We start from the raw sequence: 22,841 nt of genomic DNA, 5'->3' as shown, positions 1-22,841 counted from the left end.
GTTTCCAAACACAGACAGCTAAATAGAAACTATAGAAACCCTGCAGTGTGGAAATAGGCCATTTGGCCCATTGAGTCCACACTGACCCTCCAGATAACATGCTGACCAACACACCCATACGTTACCCAGTAACTCTACATTTCCCTTATACAATTCACCATACCTACAATTTCCCTGGGTACTTTGGGGTAGTTTAGTGAGGCCAGTGAACTTATCCTGTGCATTTTTAGACTGTGGGAGGAAAACCAAGCACCCGAAGGAAACCCACACAAACACGGGGAGAAAAAGCAAACACCACATAAAGAATGACCAAAGGGTAGAATCGAACCCAGGTCATTGGTGTTCGAAGGCAGTATTGCGAGCCACGTTACAACCTAACGACCATCGGGATGAGTGACTTATTGCTCCCATTTTCTCTGGATCTGTCACATCTGTTCAGATGATGATAAATTTCAGCGTGGTGCCTCTGTCAAGCCCTCCTTAACCTTCACCCCAGAATTCACATTCTAATGGACAGGGCCTTAAGCAGTGACTGACACATTGCCTGCACAGCTGCCCTCACCCCTTCTCCTACTATCCAGATCAAGTGTTCCATTAATACTACAGCATGCAAGATAATTGCTGATTAAAAATAAAACAAAAAGCTGCATACATTGGAGATCGGTAACCAATACTGTTCTGATGAAGACTCCCCAGATTTGAAACATTGACTCTGCTCTCTTCTGACAAAGGATTGTGAGAAAGTGACAACTGCAAATGCAGTGAATTCTAAAGTGAATTCCTGATGAAGAGTTTATGACTGAAACATAGTCTTTCCTCCTCCTTGGATTCTGCCTGACCTGCTGTGCTCTTCGGGGGCCACACTTTTGGACATTTTCCTTCAGATGCAACCAGATCTGTTGAAGTTTTCCTGCAAATTATTTGTATATAATTTCCTGTTTATAACATAAACAAAGATTTCCCTGCAGCATTGTCTTCCATGCACATCTTCCACAAATGTTTGCTTCTTCTTCTTAGTTCTAAGCTGCAGTCAAACTGTTTCTGTATAAACTGAGCACCGGGGTGAGTTGAATGGTAGATTCAGCGAGATTTGTCTTGATGCCTTTCTCGATGTTACAAAATCTTTCTGCATTGTGTTCGACAAACACATGGATGAGAAAGGCTGAGATGGATATAGGCCAAGTACAGGGATATGGAGTCAATGTGGACTGACAATTTGGTCGAAATGGACCAGTTCTGGCTGAAGGGCCTTTCTCCGTGCAGTAGGATTGTACGACTGGAAATGAAAGTAGTTTGGGATATAGACAAGCCCGCGGGGCGGGGGTCGGGGGGTGGGAGGGGGGGTGCAGGGGGTTTGAGAAACAATGTCATGGAAAGATATGTTCACAGGTTTCAGAATTCTGAATGTAGACATGTAGATCACATCTGACGACATAAGCCAACATTACCAGGAATGATGGGTGAATGGAATATTGGTGTGAGTTCAGATGATGGAGAGTTTTAGATTAGGATTTGTTCTGCAGCTTTGTATGTGGGAGTGGTGTGAGCAGAGTCTTTGACTCCGGGCTGAATCTAATTTCTCTCAGTGTCATTTTAATTGAGTGACAGAGCGATTGTTTGTATGAGACTGAGTTAGTTTCCTGGTGCTATCTTATCGAATTCACCTCATTCACTACCCGCCCCACCCCATGGTGTTCCTGTCATTCAATGCCAGCCTGAGTCTCCCACTCAGCACGGTTGGAGGTATTCACCATCGCCGTAAATCTCTGGATATTCCGTGATCCCGAGCACTGATGCCAAAAATAAACGCCAGTGGGCAAATAATTGAGCTTTCTCAGTTCGAAGATGCCCTGCCGAGATGAGGCGGAGCATGGCAGATAAGACAATAGATAATAGACAATAAACAATAGGTGCAGGAGCAGGCCATTCGGCCCTTCGAGCTTGCACCAACATTCATTATGATCATGGCTGATCATCCACAATCAGTATCCTGTTCCTGCCTAATCCCCGTAACCCTTGATTCAACCATCTTTAAGAACTCTATCCATCCATAAGGGGAAATTACAGCGCGGGTTTGTCGACAGGAGCATTGATGTCCTGGTGGATGGGCTAGTAGAAAGGGCGAACATTCTCTTCTCAAAGGTAGCCACACCTGCAGACCCACCAAGCATGGTCTGAGCTCTACCACCCAGCTCAGTGCAGTATCTGTGGTCTGAAGAAATGTCCAGCAATGCAGGACAAGCATCAATAACCTTCCCCAATCTGTCAGGATAAGGGTCATTGTATTCTCTCTGCTCCCTCACATTCACTGTATATCTCTTACAGCACCTACCTCAGAACAAGGCTCATACTCCAATATTCTCACTGCTATACGCAGCATATTCCTCTCCTCTCTCTAGCCTTTGTGATACCCCAACTCATGTATAGAATGCTCTGGAGAGTGCTAATTATGGAATGTTCCAGATAACGTTCCAAACAATTCCCGGTTTCAGGAGGATGACAGTGCCCCGGTGTGGAAAGCATGAGGGGAAGGAACAGTGTGTTTTTAAAAATTAAAATTACATGCACACGAAATTGAAATCCATCATGAGGCCATTCCTTCCTTCAAATGTGCTCTAACCTTTAATAAGATCGGAAGTGATCTAACTGTCTCCTGAGCACCATGTTATAGGAACTTTCTGTCATTCAGCCCCTGGCGTCCTGTCACTGACCAGACGACACTCAGGCATTTTTATCCTGGGTTTCTTCAAGCATGTGTTCCTTAGGCATTTCCCATCGGGACGGACTCTACTACCAATATGTCCGAGCAGCTTTCTACTTTCATGCAATAGTAAGCATCCTTCACACAGACCAATCAGAAATATACTGTTATTTAATAGTTGTCGATATCTAAACACAATTATTATTCAAGTTATTTTGTTTGTGTCACCTTATTGCATTCAGCTCAAGATAGCATCTAAACACTTCCTTCCAGCAAAGAACATTCTTATCCTTAGCTGGTAGCTTGACCGTTACTGAATTGTACCTTTTTCCTTGTTATGAAAGTTTCTCTTGCCCTTTGTCTGTGAGTGCTTCTGTCTGAAACAGTTACACAGGCTCCCACTCAGTTGGTTGGACGGCTGGTTTGTGATGCAGAGGGAAGCCAATAGCGCAGGTACAATTTCCCACATTGACAGAGGTCACCATGGAGGGGACGTTCTCGGAAACTCCAGGGCTCAACTCCACTCTCCTGCTAATCCCTCATATCCCTCATTTCGCTGATATGTCAAAATCCAATCCAGCCCATCTGTAAAAACAATCAGTGGCCCAGCCTTCACAACTCTCTGATTTAGTTAAATTCAGACTTCACGATCTTCTGAAAGAAGACATTTCTTTGTATCTCAGTTTCAAATCGATATTCCTTATTCTGTCTCTGAGTTCGAGACTCTGGCCAGGTGTGGAAACACATTCTCAGCATCTACCTTGTGAAGCCCCCTCTGTATCCTTTACGTTTCAGTAATATCACGCTCATTCATTTCAAGCACAATGAATAATCGCCTCACCATTTTAGATGTATTCAATAATTGAACCCTTTCATCCCAGGAACCTGCGTACTGTATCAATCTAGTTACTTGCTGCAACACCACGCTGACTTTATGTTTCATACGCAGGAACACTCCAATCCCTTTTTACTGATCCTTTGTTGGGAGTCTTCTTCATTAAATAACAGCCTGACTTTTGGTTCGCAGTGTCATCCTCAAACTCGGATGTATATTGCATTAAGCTCCCGCCGTCCGGCTGTCAGAATAGACTGTAAATAACTGATGCCATCGGACTGTTATTTGTGATACTCCAGTAGATATGTCTTTATCATAACGATCTATTAATCCTGACTCTCCAATTTCTATGTGTTGACCACCCGTCATCCCATGCTAATACATTGTCCGTAACACTATGAGCTTCTGTCTTCTGTAAGAACCTTTATTTTGTGATACGTTGTGGAAGATCTCTGGAAAGCCACATGCCTACCAGTTCCCCTTTATCAAGTCCGCATGTTAAATTTTCAGGGATCTTAGGAAAACTTTGGAGACAATATATAGTTTCACATTCAAAAAACCACGCTGACCCTGCGTGAAGTTTTTCTAAATGACCTTCAATTCTTTCCTTAATAATAGACTCTCGCAGATTCCCAGTAATAAAGGTTAGGCTAAATATTTCCTGCCCTCTGTCTCATTCCTTTCTTGAAGACAGGCGCCACGTTGGAGGTTCTCCAGTTTCGCTGGAATACTCCTGAAATCTAGAGAGTTACGGAATCTTTCGCACAGTACCACCAGTCATTCCGTAATCACTTAAAAAAAACAACTATGAATTACTGCTGACCGGTCTACCCTTACTCTTGTCCGTTTGTCAAAAAACCTTGTTCCTTTTGTTAGAGACAGTTCAGAAACTTGCCTCATATTAACATTTTGTTTATGTCATTGACATGCTTACAGTGCCTTCCCCTGTGAGGAACAAGGCAAAGTACTGGTGTAATTTTTGCCTGTTCACTGCAGCCAGTTCCCCAGTCACATCCTCCAAATGACCTCAATATACTTTCCAGACTTCATTTCTACCTAAGTTCACACATTCATTTTGAATTTTTTATATATACACAGAAAATTTTGTGATGCTTGTTTTTATATTTCTTGCTAATTTACTTACATCATATCTTTTGTTCCCCTTTTCTCACTTTCTAGATTCATAGAGTCACATCACACACAAACAGACCCTTTGGTCCAAATTGTCCATGCTTAACTAAACTAGTCCCATCTGCTTTCACGTGTCCCATATGCTCAAAACGTTTCCCATTTATATATTTGACCAAATGTCTTAAATGTTGCAGCTGTACTTTCATCTACCACTCTTCATCTTGCAGTTTATTCCATACACATATCATCCTTAATGTGAAAACGTTGCACCATTGGCCCTTTTAAATCTTCTCCATTTCCCCTTAAAGGGATGTATTCTATGTTTGAACTCCCCACCACCACCCGCAATCCCGCCACCCCTCTCCAGTGGAAGATACCTTGGCTCTCCATCCAATCGATGCCTCTCGTGATTTTATAAACTTTTATAACGTCACTTTTCAACCTTCTCCACTCCATCTAATACTAACTTCAAGAACAAGCACTTGATCGTAAGCACTGCAAATTTGAAATAATATTCAAACTGACAGGTAAACAACACAGACAAAACTTTATACTGTGATTTGTTTTTTTTCTCTCCAAGGAAGAATGCTAAGACAGCGTGAAACCCTTACCAGTATCATAAGGAAGTCAGATACTTGAATTCCTTTGTCGAAACAGGGTGATGATCCCTACACTGAAAGCGTATCTTTGGCCAAATTCGTAGTTAGAAGGGGAATTCTGATACCACACTGTAAGCATGCAGTTACCTTTAGCAGAGTGAGATGAAGGCTGAGTATACTTGTTGAAATTTGGATCACAGTGTGAATTCAGTACAAAAGAGGAGGTATTTTCAATAAGGTTTATTCCAAGAAGGAAACTTTCCAGAATGAGATGAGAGTGGGAGGTGCAAAACAACATGAATGGAGAGGTCGAGTCACACTTAGACCAGAGGCAAAGTGATAGCACAAAACACAGCTTGATGCTGGTGCAGGGAATGTAAACCTGATCAAAAAGCCTCAGGGAGGAACCATCATGTGAGAGAATGTGCTCTGTAATTGGAGAGGGATAACCTGGAATCAGGAAGAAGAGATGAGCAAGGAAGAGGGTGCAGCAGCAATGGCAGGGGTATCTGGAGGTAATTCAGGATGCACAGCTGAAATTCATGCCCAGCATCTGGGCACACACAATGCTCGTTAATTTGCGAATGAATACTATCCTTCACAGATTTCGTCAACCACGGGCAGTTCATCTTCTTCGGAGTCCTTTTTGAACAGAAACAATAATTGCTGAGTGTTATGGGATATCTGCTTGAATGTCTGCTCCTGTATGTCCACTGCCCTTCCTCTGGGTTTATTTCCACATCCCTCTTCAGACTAGATGAGAGACAGAAATCCTCAATTTAAATGTTTGGTTCTTTTAAATCAGGAGGAACTTCTGCATGTGGCTGAATACACGATCTGCGGATGCTGACTCCATTCTCCCAGTTTCTCCATCTCTGTTGTTTCTGTTTGATGATGTCACATTCCAGTGAACTGCCTCTGACGTGATCTCCTTTTTCTTCAAACCAGAAATCCCCTAACTCTGGTGGACAAGTCCTTCAGCTGTCACTGTCCCATCGCCCACAGTGTCGCCCTCACTCCGTCCCCTTCTTCCCAGAACAATGATATATCTCCCCTTGTCATCACTTCCTACTGCTCTCGAATCCACATTCGTGGAATCATCCTCTGCAACTTCCACCATCTCCAGCAGGACTACACCATCAAACACATCTTCCCCTCCCGTCCACTGTCAGTATTACATGGGGACCATTCCTTCTGTGACATCCCCATCACCCTGAACACTTCCCCACTCCCCCCATGACACCTTCCCATGCAATTGCAGAAGGTGCAACACTTGCCCAACCACCTCTTCACTCCTCACTGTCCAAGGCTCCAGTCGCAACTTGCAGGTGAAGCACCATTTCACTTTACACTTTCAATCCAGTCTCCTGTCATTGCTGCCGACAATGCAGTTTCCTTTACACTGGGGAGACCAAACAGAGACTGTTTTAAGGAACACTTCCACTCTATCTGTAGGAATAATTCTGACCTTCCCATTGCTTCCCATTCCAGTAACTTACGTTGCTCTCATGCTGACTTTTCGGTCCTGATCTGCTGTAATGTTCCGATGAAGCACAACCCAAGCTGGAGTAACACCTCCTTTTATACTTTGGTACATTTCAGCCTGAAGGAATACATATTCATTCCCATGATTTCACAGCCTAACCCCATTACGTCTGTTTTCCAATTTTCATGCATTGTGCTGGCTTGTCTGTGACTTGTTTATCTTGCACTCAATTGAGAGAACTTATTTCTCCCATTTATACTTTAATTTACACCCATTTTATATCTGTTTCCCTTTCACCTGGCATTGCATCTCCACATGCTCTGTTTCCCATCACCCCTCGTCCACTTTTGTCAAGGGATTAAGGAGTTCTTTTCAGTTCTCAATAAGGGTCATGCAGGGCTTGAAACACTACCTCTGTTTCTCTGTCTCCACAGATGCTGCAAGACACGCTGAATTTCTCCAGCAATTTCTGGTTTTGAACAGCTTTAAAGACGTCTGTCAAAGCTGCCCAAACACCCTGTCCATCATGAAGCACCATACACTGAGAAGTGAACAATAACGCAAGATGTAGAAATTCATTGTTTCTGAAACGACGTAAGACTGGCATCATTGCCGCTACAGAGAGCTTAATGAAGACCATGAAGAGAAACAGAGGGAAACACATTCAGTTTAAACACCGAAGGTGGCATGACTGAAAGGGAAATGATTCAGATGAATGTTAGAATTAGAATTTCTATAGTGTGGCAACAGGCCCTTTGGCCCAACAAGTTCACAGCGATTCTCTGACGATTAAATCAAACAGACCCATTTACATATCTTACATTTATCTCTGACTAATGGACATAACTGAACACTATGGGCAATTTAACCAGGCCAATGCACCTAAGCTGCACATCTTTGGACAGTGGGTGGAAACCGAAGCACCTGGAACAAACCCACTCAGACATGGGGAGGATGTGCAAACTCCACATAGACAGTCGCCGGAAGATGGATTTGAATCTGGGCCCGTAGTGTTGTGAGGCAGCAGCGCTAACCACGGACCCCCGGTGCTGCCCGGCGGGGCAAGTTTAGGGGTTTTGAGAATCATGACAATTAAGAGGTGTGACACCATGGACAAACGCTCAGAAGAATGAGAATACTTAAATGGAAGTGTTACCACATCAGTAACCAGAGTAGGTCATGGGGTGATGGGTGAATGGGTCTCGGTGTGAACTAGGGGACAGATAGCAGAATTGCAATGCAGAAATTGAAGCTCAAAACTGGGAGTTTATGTGGTACTTTCGATCACAGCTGGACAGAAGGCGAAATGTATTAAATCACAATCTGCAACATTTTGCCCAGGATAATCCCTCAGTCTGTCATTTACATTAAGCTGATCGATGTTTCAGAGATGAGTTGGTGAATGTACCAGTGGCAGAACCATATGTAACTAAAGATGATGACAATCCATTTAAAGCTACTGCACTTGACCACTGTACTTACATTCCAAACAGCAGGATTGATATCTGAGAGAGAGGGCGAAATGAATATAACACAACCAGATCAGATATAAGCTCTACAGTTCTGCCACATCCAGTCAGACATGCAGTTGAACTATGAAACAACTGACAATAAAAGAGGATTCCACAAATATTATTTAAAAACAAGATTGTTCAATGGGAGTACGGCGTCAGTGGTTCAGTCATCATTTATTGCCCAGTTATTAGTTTAGAGTCAACTACTTTGCTGTGGGACTGGAGTTACATGTGTCCAGAGCAGGTGTGGATGGTAATTCCCTTCCAAAAAAGGCATCAGTGAACCAAATGTGTTTCTCCTACAATCAGAAATTGATTCATGATCATCATTACACACGTAATTCCAAACATTTGTTGGATTTGAATTCCACCATCTACTGAAACATGATTCGATCTTAGGTCACCAGAATATTACTGGGGTTGTTAGACTAACATCTCAGCAGTTATTGCTGAGGCTATTGCTCTACCATTCCTCAAAAGAATGGAGCCTTCCTGTACATCAGTGTAAAAGGCAAGGATGCAGTGTCTACACCATCCTCAGCCAGAAGTGTTGCTTGAATAATGCCCACAGAATCACAGATGCCAGTCTTCAACCAATTCGGTTTTCCACACGTGACATGAAGAAACAGTTGAATGCAGTCGATACGACAAAGCAATGGGCCCTGACACAATTCCTGCAATAGAACAGAAGACTTGTGCTGCACACCAAGCCGTGTCACTGGGCACGCTGTTTCATTCCAGCTCCAACTCTGACATCTCCCTGGCAATGTGGAAGATTACTCAACTATATCCGATCCCTTAAGAGGGGAATAATTACAATCTGACCAATTACCACCCCCTCAGTCCTATCACGACAGTAAAATTGGTGAGGGTTCTTCCTGACAGAGCTGTCAAGTAGTACAGAAATAATCAGCTCAGTGCGGTTTCTCATAGTTCCCCATGTGGAGATGGTGCCGTTGTGGAATTGTCACTGGACTACTAATCCAGACCAGGTAAAAGCTTTGGCAGCTGGTAGAAGTTAGAAACAATTAATAAAATATCGAGATGTAAAATCTGGTGCCTGTAATACAGACCTTGAAGCCCATGTCAATTGTCAACATAAATTTGCTTCCCCAGTGCACTTTTAGGAAGTGAATCTCCCGTGATTTCCTGGTCTGGCCTAAACGTGACTCCAGATACACAGATATGCAGTAACCTCTTCAATGGTCTCCGAAACTGCCAAGCAAAGCCGTTGTATCAAACTGTTCCAAGATCTTAAAGGTTAAACCTGGACAGAACCCCCGGAACCAGCCTCTGTATTGGAAAAGAGAACGGGATTCACAGTCCTGTCGACCCTGCAGGGACCTCTTTCCTGAAATCTGAGAGTTTCTAACAACATTTACAGAGCTTTCCCACAGACTGCACAGAAACATCGGGAAAGCAGTAGGTCATATTACACATTGAACCTTCCCCATTCTAGGTTTTGGCCAAACATCTCTTCAATTCACTTTTCCCAAATACTGCATTATCTATATCCGTTGAACTGATTAACTATCGGGAATAAAAAATGAAGTAGGAACTTCGGTCCATCAACTTTCAATATAATGATGGCTGACCATGTATCCCCATCCCAAACTCTTGCTTCAACTTCATCCCTTTAGTGTCTAGATATCCTTATTTATATTCAGTGCCTTTGCTTCCACAGCCTTATGAGGCAGAGAATTCTCCAGGTTAACCAGTCTCTGAGTGCAGACATTTCTTCTCATCTCAATGCAGAGTGACCTGTTTGCATCTAATACTGTGGGCCCCTTGTTTGAGACATTCTAGCCAGGGGAATTATCATCCCTGCTGACAACCTGTCTCGCCATGACAGAGTTTTATATATGACACGAGATCTTCACTTATTTTCATAAACCCCATGGAATACAGGCCCAGTCGCCCCAAACTCTGCTCCCACAACAAGCCTGTCATCCCAGAGATCAGTCTGATTATCCTTCGCTGCTTTCCCTCAATGTCAGGTTTATTCTTTATTAGGTAAGGGGACCAAACGTGCACACAATATTGCACAACTTTCGAGATGGGAACTCACCAAGTCCCTGTACATCTACAGTAAGACACCCTTACTTCTGGATACCAGTCCCCTGGAAATGAAGGTCAGCATACTAATTATCTTCCTGTCTGCTTTCTGTTGCTGCTCTCTGTGACTGGTGTACAAACAGATCGAGATCCTTTTCAATGACACAGCTCCCCACTTGGTGTCTCTATGTACACTGGGCATGTGCCAATCTCAATTCCAGTACTGACTTCTGGTTTCAGGATTCACCGCCCTGCATTGACCTCAGAGTTTAGTGAAGAAATCAACAAATGTATACACAGAAGAACCTTCATAGAGCAATATGTTTACATCAGTTCTTTTTGAAATGTTAGCCGTTATTCTATATTTCCAAACAATGTGCTTAATGTCACGTCTATCCACATTGTTCTTCACCTGACAGGTATTTCCCCATTCCCTCCAATTGTCTCAATCATCTTTGAACTTCTTTACATCCTGACCACTTGCACACAATCTCAATTTGGGGCCATCAGCAGATTTGCAAGGATTACATTGAATACCCTTGAACAAATGTTTGATATGCTTTCTGAATAATTCGGTTGCAAACACAAATTCCTGGATTATCATACTAGTCATTGCTTTCCACTCCAAAATATAGAGAACTGTTTTTGCTGATTCACGTTTTCCTTTCAACTCTCCCATTCTCAACCCATGTCAGTAAATTAGATCTAGCTGTAACACACTGTTATGGGCCAGGACAGACCTCCTCAAATCATTTCAAGGAAGTAGCGCAGACCTAACATTTGCTCATTCATTTAAGCAGGTGTAAGTTGGATTTTCCAGGAGTGACGCAGCTGAATGAAACACATACAGAAGAGGATAGCAGACAGAATAACTTAACTATCTGAAAAACCAACAAATTATCCCAATTTAATGATGTTGTTCCAAGAACTTGAACCAATCCGCATAAACACACCATGGCAAAAATGAAAGGAAAAATAAACCCCAGGTTCTTACAGGAGAGATGTCAGAGTGAGGCCGAATCAGACTGGGTCTGCTTCTTTGAGTCTGGTAGCTTCACGACTGTTGCCTGCTTTCAGCAAACAGCAAGACTGAAAAATCAAGCCAAACAAACCAAAGCAGAGGGTCTGCGCTGTTATTCTGCGCTGGGAGAACTGGCTACTTCCCTTTCCTCAGAACAAGAGAACAGAAGGACTAGGATCAAGAGTAGGCTGGCTGGCTATTCGAACCTGCTCTGTCATTTAATAAGGTTATGGCTGATCTGTTCGTACACTCAGATCCACTTACCCGCGCTCGCACCGTATCCTTTATTTACTTCATTCTTCAAAATGCCTTAGCTTTAAAAGCATCAACTACTGCACTGAGCAGACAATTCCATAGAATTAGAACATTCTGGATGAAGAAGTTCGTTCTCAATTCAATTTTAAATGTACTTCCTTCACCTGCCAGTGGAAACATCCTCCCTACTTGTATGTTATTCATTCCCTTCATTATTCTGTATGTTTCGATAAAATCCGAACCCCATCCTTCTGAATTTCAATGATTATCATCCCAGTATACCCAGTCTCTCCTCATAAACCAACTCTCTCAACTCCGGGTTCAAACCAATGAAACTCCTCTTGACCCCATCCAGTGCCAGTACATTCTTTCTAAAGTAAGGCAGCTTAATCTTCACACAATACTCCAGGTGTCGCCTCACCATCACCCTGTAGAGCTGCAAAATATCTTACCTGCTTTTAAATCCAATTCCTTCAGCAATGAAGGACAACATACCATTTGCCTTCCTCAGTACTTGCTGTATCTTGTGTGTTTCATGAACATGGATACTCAGGTCCCTCTACAGAGCAGCATACTTCAACGTTTTACAGTTCAAGTAATAATCCTTTTTACTGGTACTCCTAACAAATAGATGAATTCACATTTACTTACATTGTATTACATCTGCCAGACGTTTGCCTACTCACTCAGAGTATCTGTGTTCCCCTAAAAAGTTTCACTGATCTTTGCACTCTTCACTCTGCCACTCATCTTCGTGTCATCTACAAACTTTGACAAACTCAGAATTCTCCCAACACCACATCATCTCTACAAATTGTGAATAATTGCAGCCCCAACACTGATCCCTGGAGCACGCCACTAGTCACTGATTTCCAGATATGAATAGCACTCATTTAAGCACACACTTTGCTTCCTGTTAGTCAACCAATCTTCTATCCATACGAATATTTTACTCATAACGCCTTTATCATATGCAGCAACCTATTGTATGGCACGTGTCGAACACCTTTTGGAAACCTAGATACATCACATCCACTGAAGCCTCATTGCCTTCCTTGCTCATAATGTCTTCATAAATTTCCAAAAGACTTGTTAAGCATGACTTGCCCTTCAGGAAACCATGCTTTGTCTGCGCAATGGGCCGATTTCTATGAAAATGTCTTGCTATTTCTCCCTTGAGCATACACTCAAGCATCGTTCCGACTGTACAGATTAAACTAACTGGTCTGTAGTCCCCCATCTTTTATCTACTAGCCTTTTTAAACGGTGGCGTCTCATTTGCTGTTTTACAATCAGCTGGAGCTGCCCCAAAGTTCAGCAAATATTTAAAACATTCCCACAATTGAACTTGATATTACCTCCGCTATCTTTTTAGTACCCTGGAATGCATTTCATTAGGGTTTTGTCTGCCTTTAGATCCATTACCTTACCCAACACTACCTCCACCGTAATAATGATTGTAAACATGTCCTAGCCTACCCTCATCTCTTTGTCAATTACTGGCATGTTATTAGTGTCCTCCATTAGGATGATTGATACAAAATACCTGCTCAATGCCTCAGCCATTTCATCCTATCCTATAACTAAATTCTCCATCTCATCCTCCAAAGGCCCAACATTTACGTTAGCCACTCATTTTCATTTTATATATTTAGGGAATCATCTGCAACCTCTTTTCATATTCTAGTTTATTTTTTCTTATGTTCTATCGTACTTTTCTTTATAGCTCTTTTCGTGGCTTTCTGTTGAGTATTAATGATTTTCCAATCTTCTAGGTTCCTGCTTTTCTTGGACATTTTGCATGCCTTCTTTTTAAACTTGGTAGCCTCGCTTATTGCTTAGACACCCGATGCAAATTACCCCTTTTCTTAGAGTCTTTCCTTTCACTGAATATACTTTTTCTAAGGACTTTGAAAAATTCCTTTGAAATCCTCCACTTCTCGTCAACTCTCACCATAAAGTATTTGTTACTAGTCAACTTTAGCCTAGCCCTCCCTCATTCTGTTGTAGTCTCCCTCGTTTAAGCACAGAACCCTAGTATTTAATTTTATCTTCACACTCTCCACCTGCATTTTAAATTTAGCAATACTGTGATCATTCCTTCCAAGTTGATTTCTAACTATGAGATCATTCATTTTTCCTGTCTCATTACACAGGGCCAGATCTAGCATAGCTTGCCCCTTCTTGTGCGTGCTTTTATTTTAGAGCAGTCAAACCCAGATATTTCGGATTCACTGTCTTTAAGACACCTTTGAAAAAAAAACAAGGACAGCATGACCTTGTTAAAGGTGTAGCATTTTCACAACATTAGACTTGGGACTTGATCAAAAAGTTTCTGAAAATCGCAATTCACTGCATCTATTGCTTCGCCATAATTTATTTCCCAGGCGGTTTCTCAAGTATGATTCACCTTTAATAATTTGGCATTGACCTGATCCATGTTCATTACTTTCAAATTAATTTAATTCTTAAAGTTCCCTGGCAAAGCATTCATTCTAATAGACTGTTGTATTGTCCTGATTGCTTCTTTGGTGCTAAGCAGACTGTAATTCCCTGCTTTCTCCCTGCCTCCTTTAGAAATATTGGGGTTATATTTGCTGTTCTCAAATCTGTCAAAATCATCAGGAATTTGGAAGACAGCAAGCAAAGTATCCATTATTCCCATGGCCACCTCCTTTAGGAATCAGAGATAAAGATTATCAGGCCGTGGGGATTTATCAGATTTCAGTCCAAATATTTTCTCCAAAACCGTTTATTTACTGATTTGATTGTATTTCCTGTTTTTTCCTCAGTAGACGAAGAATTGCTTGGAAGTTTTTAATTTATTTCTTTCATGAAGGCAGAACTGAAGTAGTTACTTCATAGTCTGCCATTTTCCTGTTCTCCATTCATTAGATTTGGACTGTAAGGACGCTACAATTATCTTCTCCAACATTTCATCTTAATATATTGCATTTTGAGAAGCTTTTACGTTTCACGATTGTTTAATGCACTCTTCCGAAACCTATTACTTCCTGTCTTAAGCTGTTCAATGATTGACCTTCCACAGCCATACAATCACAGAAGCATAGCTTGTGTAGCATCAAAATTACGGAATTATGCATATTATTCCAACTTTACTGCAACAGTCCCATAGCCATGAATGGTTTGACATTTCAAGTGCTCGTCCAGATACTTTTTAATGGCTGTGAGATTACCCGTGATAGCTCCCCACCACCCCCCACCCCCACCCCTCAGGAAGTGCAATCCGGACCACATCACCCTCTGGGTGAAGAACAATCCATGAATCCTCTCTCAACCTTAAAGCCTTCCTTTCAAACGTGTGCTCCCCTCTTCTTGGCCCTTTGACTGAAAGGAACAGCTGCTGTCTATCCACCCTCTCCATGCCCCTCGTAATCTTATCCATCTGAATCACGTCCCCCTCAGCCTTCTCTGCTCCAAAGTAAACAAATGGAGCTTATGAAACCTCTCTCCATAGCTGATATGCTCCATCCTTGTGGGCATCCTGGTGAATCTCTGTACTCCCTTCAGAATAATCAAATCCTTCCTGTAATGTAGGTCCCAGAACCCCCAAATTTTATTCCATCTTGGCCTAACCAAAGTGCTACATAGGTCTTGTAATCTATGCCTCGATGAGTAAATGCTATGCCTACTGTTTCCAATGATTTCTTACGTAACCTTTTATCCTTCCCCGTTATATTCACGGATATGTGGAGAAGCACCCCCTGAGCTTCCTGGTTGTGCTGCCATTCATTGTATACTCTCCTGTCTGGTTCCTTCCTCTAAAGTGCATCACCTCATGTTTATCAGGGTTGTATCCTATCTGCCATTGATCCACCCATCTGACCATTCCATCTGTATCTTCTTGTAACATAAGAACTTACTGCTCACTGCCAAACACCCAGCCAATATTTGTGTCAAACACAGACTTATTTATCACGTTGCAGCTCCCCATCCACATTCACACCTACATCATTTGTAAATACCACAAATAATAAGGGAGACCGTTCTGATCATTGTGGTACATCAGGTGACACAAACAGCCTTCTAACTCCACCTATTTTCTTTGCGAAATTTTCTCTAACACTGATCTGAAACACCCCGGTCAATAGTTCCCTGATCTATCTCTACCACCCTTCCTATAAAGGGTGTTCTCCAGTCTTCGTGGCCTCACCTGTGACCAGATTCTATTTAAACATTAGCATCAGTGCCTTTCATTCCTTGTCTCCAACAGCAGCCTGAGATGTAACTGACCTAGAACTGGGGATTGGTCCAGTTTTATACCAGCCAAAACCATAACTCCCTGCTCACATCTTACATCAATCTGTTCAAGGGCTTCCCAGTCCATCTCCTTGAATTTTGTACCTGCCTCCGGCTTTTCCATGTAAACAGACGTGATGTTCTCCTACAACAATCAATCAGCTTTCTCCAGTTTCAAACACAGATTCCCGCCTTGATCTCAGACCAAGTTTCCTCAGCAGGCCATTGTACAATCTGAGAGATTAATCAGGAGAGTGCCCATTCAGTATATGTGATCAGTATATTTTACTTAGATCAAGACATCAAAATTGTACAGGTACAATCCAGGTACAGTCTCACCAACCCTCTGTGTTACTAATGCAGAATGCCTTTACTTCGAGTAGGAGCAAATCACTGCAGAAGCTGAATCTGTACTGACACCAACACATGCGAGAGATCACAGTTAGTCAGACAGCATCGTAAAGAGAGAGCAAGCTGATACTTTGAGTCAAGCTGGTTCTTCATCGTCTGTATTCGGATTCTCTTTAAAGGGAAAGGGGCGCAGCACTGACACCTGTGGCACACCAGCCTACACCGTACACACAAACAACCTTCTACCACTACCTATGTTCTCCAATAGTTTATCTAATGCTTACCTTCCCCTGTTTGCATATGTTCCTCCCCATGCACTTTGCTTTAATGTTTTCTGATAACTTACTGTGTGTGCTAATTAAAAGTCCTCCTGAATATCTGACTGCACCACGTTCACTGATTCGCCATTGTTTACATCTACAAGAGATATCTTCAAGAATAAAATTGTAAATTATAACTTCCCTTTCATAAATGCAGAACAACTCACATGAAATTTGCTATTACTTACTCAGTGTCCAATAAGATCTTCCTTACAATAAGTTGCAACAGATTCCCTACTGTGGATGACAACTAACTGGACAGATGTCCTCCACTATCCCATTCCTTCCCTTTGTTAATAATTTTAATGCATTTATTACCTTCTGAAGCGAATACAGAAACATACAGTGGTCCCTATTGCAATCAATACGTGTATTGCTGTTTTCTCTGAAATTTCAGTTTGAATTGCATCTGGTCTGTCAGAATTTTCAATCCTCATCACACTTCTGTTTTCAAATACTACCTCATAACTGTATATGATGACTTTACTCTTTAGTTACAAAGGTCCCATGACGACCTCGTATTTCTGGGAGATTTTCTGGATCTTCCTCTTTGAAGACCGACTCAATGTCACTGTTTCGTCTCCTTGTCATTTTTCTGTTCTCTACAATAAGTCATCGCATCCACACATTCGCTGTGCCACATTTGATCTTGGTTTCATTTTCCTTTCAAGTATCAACAGAAGCTTTTCGCCAGTATTTACAAATAACAAAGAAAATCACAGCACAGGAACTGGCCCATCAGACCTCCAAGTCTGTGTCAATCTAAATCCTCTATCTTTACCTGTCGCCTATTTTCTAAGGTTCTGTATCTCTCTGTTCTCTGCGCATTCACGTATCTGTCTGGATACGTATTAAATGACGCTTTCGTCCCCGCCTCGACCATCTCCACTGGCAACGCATCCCAAAACGATAACCCTCTGTGCAAAGAACTTTTCGAGCATATCACCAATAAATTATTCCCCTTTCATCATGAATTCTAGATCCCTAGTAACTGACTCCCCCATTCTGATAATCAGCTTCTAGATAGCCACCATGTTTACACCTCTCATGATTTTGTAAACCTCAATCAAGTCCTCGCTCATCCTCCGTCTTTCTAATAAAAATAATCCTAATCCATCAAACCTCTCTTTATATATCGTTCTCTCCATCCTCAGTAACATTCTGGTGAAAATCCTCTGCCCCCTTTCCAAAGCATCCAGAACCTTTCAGTAATGTGGCAACCAGAACTGTCCGGAATATTCTGAATGTGGCCGAACCAATGTCCTATACAACTGTAATATGGCCTGCCTACTCTTGTACGCAATAGATTCCAACTTCTGCACTTCTAAAATTGTTAGAATGCATGAAGGAAAGTATGCTGTATGCCTTTTTGATCATTCTATCGACCTGCCACTTTCAGCGAGCCATGGACCTGAACACCCAGATCTCTCTGTACATCAATTTTCCCCAGGGCTTTTTCCAGTTACTGGATAATTCATTCTCGAATTGGATCTTTCGAAATGCATCTCCCCACATCTGCCCTTTCTCCACCAAACTCTCCAATCTATCTAAATTCTGCTGTGTTCTCTGACAGTCCCCTCAATTTTCTGCTACTCTACCAATCTTAGTATCATCTGCAAACTTGCTAATCAGACCTTCTATACCTTCCTTCAGATCATGTAAGTATATCACAACAAATAGTGGTCTCAGCACGGATCCCTGTGAAACACCACACAGAACAGTTCCCCATTTTGAGAAACTCCCTTCTATTACTACTCTCTGTCTCCTGTTGGCCAGCCAGTTCTCTATGCATCGAGTTAGGACACCCCGGACCCCTGCGACTTCACTTTCTCCATCATTCTATCTCATCTAACGCCTTACTGAAGTCCATGTATATGACATCTACAACCCTTTCTCCACTATCAACTTTGGTATTCCTCAAATAATTCTATTATGTTTGCTAAGATGTGACCTTCCCTGCACAAATCATGGAAGGTCTTGTGTGGAGTCCGACTTGTATTACCCTGGAGTGATACTGGTTTTATTTCCAAAGCAGGACTTTATAAAATGCCACACTGATTGGCTGCGTACAAATTGAATGTTGTTTTGAACAAAATACAATCTATCCAAAAATTAAAATCTGCAAACGCAAATTAGCACCTCCAGATTTATTGGTGCGTCTGTGCGAGAGATGCGGTATGTGTGCGTGGGCGTGGGGCGGGGCGGGGGGTAGAGGGTGGCGTGCGAGTGAGAGAGAGAGGATGTGTATGTTTGTTTCCATGTGTGTGAGCGAAAAGGGTGTGTGTATGTTTAGGGATGAGAATGAGAGCCTGTACGCAAGTTAGGACACAGACAGATTTGGCAGATCCTTGTCCCCACCCACACCCAGTCCGTGGTTTCAGAGCTTCTATGCTCTGCAGCCTCTGCTCCATTTGTTGTTCATGTTACAGACCCTGATGCTGTAACTACAGTCCCCATGCTCCATCCTCAGTTGGGTCACCAAATCCTCTGGTCTCCCTGAATGTCTGAGGTAGCTCACAACACAACCTCCTGCAAACCATCCCCAGCCCCTCCACTAACTGTTCAATAACAGGAGACAATCAGACTTCCCTCCACTAAAAGTGAGATAGCTACTCCTTTATAATTATAATTCAGGGTCCTCCTCGTATTTCTGACCACGTGATCAGCTGAGAGGGACAAACACAGGCGTTCAGTGGACAGGCACAGAACACGTTTTAAAGACATGAGTAAAAGATGCTGAAACTCCCTGTCCAATATGGAGCACAACTTGGGACACACCGGGAAGTGAGCAACAACCCGAAACACAACCCGCTGTCCATGGAGCACCACATGGGACACACCAGCAAGTGAACAACGGCCCAGCCCACACACTGCTGTACAACAAGGAGCACGACGTGGGACACACCGGGAAATGAACAGCTGCCATGCACACGCACCCTTTTCCATGGAGTAACACATGGGACACAGCGGGGAGTGAGCAATAGCCTGACACATACCATTACATTATTTCTGAACTTCGTGATGCCAGCATTCGATACAATACACAACCAAAAACCAAGGCCAGAGAAACATACAGATGGACAGAGACATTCACATTGAAGATAGAAACGGACAATTAAGACAAAAACAGCATGTTGTTGAAATATGAGAGAAAAAAAAACAAGGGAGTGGGTCTATCTGGAGCAGTGAGACCTTGGCGGTTCAAATCACAAGGATGAGAACATTGTATAAATACATTGCCAGATCAACTGACAAAATTTGTTCCACTAAATTCTAAATCTGCCCCACAGAACAAACGCAGAAACTATAGACTTGGACAAGTAGACAACTCAGTAAACTGGACTATCTGCCCAGCATGAGGAGCTGTGCAGACTATGCAAGTGTATTGCTCAGTAAGCTGGAACAGTTGCCCAACGTGGCAGTATTACGAAACTGCCGGTATATTGCTGCTACATTTGCACTACATAACTGACTAACACGGGACAATTTGCCACCCATACTGTGAGGGACAGTAAATGGGCTCCCACAAATAAATGTCTCTGTATCTTCATGCATTAGTTCAAGACAAGTGGTTTTATGTGTGCATGTGTGTGTGTCTGGTTCTGCGACTGCGTTGGATGTGAAAATCATTTTCTAAGAGAGTGCACACATGGAGGAAATCAATTTAAATGTGACCAACTGTTAGGGCTGGGTATAATGGACAGAGAGAGATAGTTCATGGGCAGCTGTTAATGACGTGCTTGAGAATATTAAAGTAAAGGCATTGCCGGACCCAACGGATTATAAATCAGTACGCACAGGAATGATGGATGGATGGGGAGACCTGTGTGATATCAGATATGAGGTGTGCAATATTGAATCAGATTTGTTTCCGCAGGTTTGCAGCTGTGAGTGTCAGCAACAGACGAATGCCATATTTAAGACTGTATTTCACAGCTCATGGTTCAAATAGCAGCTGGGATGAGCCAGTGAAGAATATGCTGGAGTTATCAATCGTTACAATTAGGAATGGTCAGGGTATAGTGTCAGAAATTGGTTCCTGGCCAAAGGGATCACCATTGCTGTCATTTGTCTATTTCAGCTTCAGATATTGGCCGGGATGAGATGGAGTTAGAAGAAGGAAATGCAGTTTGTAACCAGAACAAAAGGTAGTGACCGAAATGCTTTCAATAATCACATAGCAAGTGCAGTGATACAACGGATCATGGTTCACAGCTGAAACTGAGCAAGTCAACATAGCAACCCATGAGCAACACTGCCAGAAGCAAGGAGGGAGAGAGTGATTTAACAATTTAGTAGTGGCTTGTCAAGTGAATATCTGGATTCAGAGTCTTATCAGGAACAGTAACAGTGGCAAGGAGGGTAGAGTGAATGAAAGAACAGTATTACTGTCAAACATGATTTATAGAATTAATGACTGAACAGTGAGACTTACCAGGTACACCAGCGAAAGCCAGGATTGGATAATAAAAATATTGTATAATGTAAAGTGCATATTTGATCCGCCACGATAATGACCTTCGATCATAATATGTAGAAAGAAACCAAACATCCAAGTTTAAACTCCTGTCCATTCTTGGGACATTCCAGTCAAATGTTCTCAGATTATGATCCATGACAGTAACATTCTAGTTTAATGTTCTCGGATTCAAATTCATTGTTGAAACATTCCAGACTTTGTGCTCAGACTCTGATCTCTCCCACCTCTCTCTCTGGAGCTGCTGATTCCTGTTAACACTGTTGGTGATGCTCTCACATACCGTGGAGCATTCAATACACATTCAACGGAGCCCACTTATCATTAAAAGATAGAAACCGTCCACTGGGGTAATTGCAAGCCATGGAGACTAACATTAATCACAGTCACTGAACAAACAGGTCAAGTTAACCCCTTCCTGACATCACTTTTCATATCCCAATAAAAGGGAACATTTACTCGGTGTGGATGGAATGGATGGGTATTGCTTAGGGATGAACCATTAATCTTTCAATCTTCTTATTGTTTCTTCCGTGTATGTGGGAATAGAGCAAGAACACTGCAGGACTGTGTATATTGTGTATTGTTTATTAAAGGCGACAGTGAAAAAAAATAAAAGACCAGCTTCATAAGGTGACTGGTGGGCTAATTTACAGAGACAATAAACCAGTGTATATGTTTATTGCCCATTGATTTGGTATAATGTTGCTCCTGGGTTTATGTGCACTGTTGTCAAATTCTTCCATAACCTTGGGACGTCATTCTGAGCATCGAGACTGCTGCGCAGGAGAAGGAGGAAGTAATTCTGTCCCCATGCCCCTATTACAAAGGGACAGGGGAAGGCCATTCAGCCTCTCAAGTCTGTTACAGAGGGACAGGAGGAGGCCATTCTGCTTCTTGAGCCTGTTATGCAGTATCCATTTGTTGTAAAATACTTAGGGAGAAGAATACTTCGAATATATATTTTAAAGTTTTAAGTTTAGTCAGGCCAACTTTGACCGTTTTATGTTGTCACTTTGAAAGTCTGCTTTGGAGAAGCTATTGGCAGGAAAGTGGGTGGCCTTCACAAATGAGTTACAGAGTCTAGCGTCAGGATGTTCCTGTCTATGAGCAGGGTAAGGTTAGTAGGTGTAGGGAATGCTGCATGGCGAGCAGAATTGAGGCTCTGTTCAAGAAAAGGCGGAAGCATATGATAGGTACAGACAGTAGGTATCAAGTGAATCTATCGTGGAGTACCAGGGAAGTAGGCTAATACCCAAGAGGGAAATCAGGAGGGCAAAATGGGGACATAAGATATCTTTCGAAAATATGGTAAGGGACAATCCAAAGAGATTATACAAACACATTAAGGCCAAAAGAGTGACTAGGGAGAGAACAGGAACCCTTAAATATCAGCAACTGACCTATGTGTGGAAATACAGGAGATTGGTAAGATATTAAATAAATATTTTGCATCAGTATTTACTGTGGAGTAGGATATGGAAGGTAGAGAACTTGGGGAAATGAATGGTGATATCTAGAAAATTGTCCATATTACAGAAGATGAAGAGCTGGATATTTTAAAATGCATTAAGGTGGATAACTCCCTCTGACCTTTTAAGTGACTCTTGTTTAGGCACATGGATTTTAATACAATGAAGGTTAGTCTGACCTTAGAGTAGGATAACCTGCCGGCACAACATCAACAGCTCAAGGGCCTGTACTGTGCTGCACTATTCTATAATCAATGAACTGATCAGGTGTACCCCAGAATCTATTGGGAAGCTAGAGAAGTAATTGTTCGGTCTCTGGCTGAGATACTTGTATCATGGACAGACACAGGGAAGATTGTGCCAT

This window comes from Hemiscyllium ocellatum, unplaced genomic scaffold (assembly GCF_020745735.1).
Source record: "Hemiscyllium ocellatum isolate sHemOce1 unplaced genomic scaffold, sHemOce1.pat.X.cur. scaffold_304_pat_ctg1, whole genome shotgun sequence".
NCBI classification, from domain to species: domain Eukaryota; kingdom Metazoa; phylum Chordata; class Chondrichthyes; order Orectolobiformes; family Hemiscylliidae; genus Hemiscyllium; species Hemiscyllium ocellatum.
Note: the sequence above shows the minus strand (reverse complement) of the source record.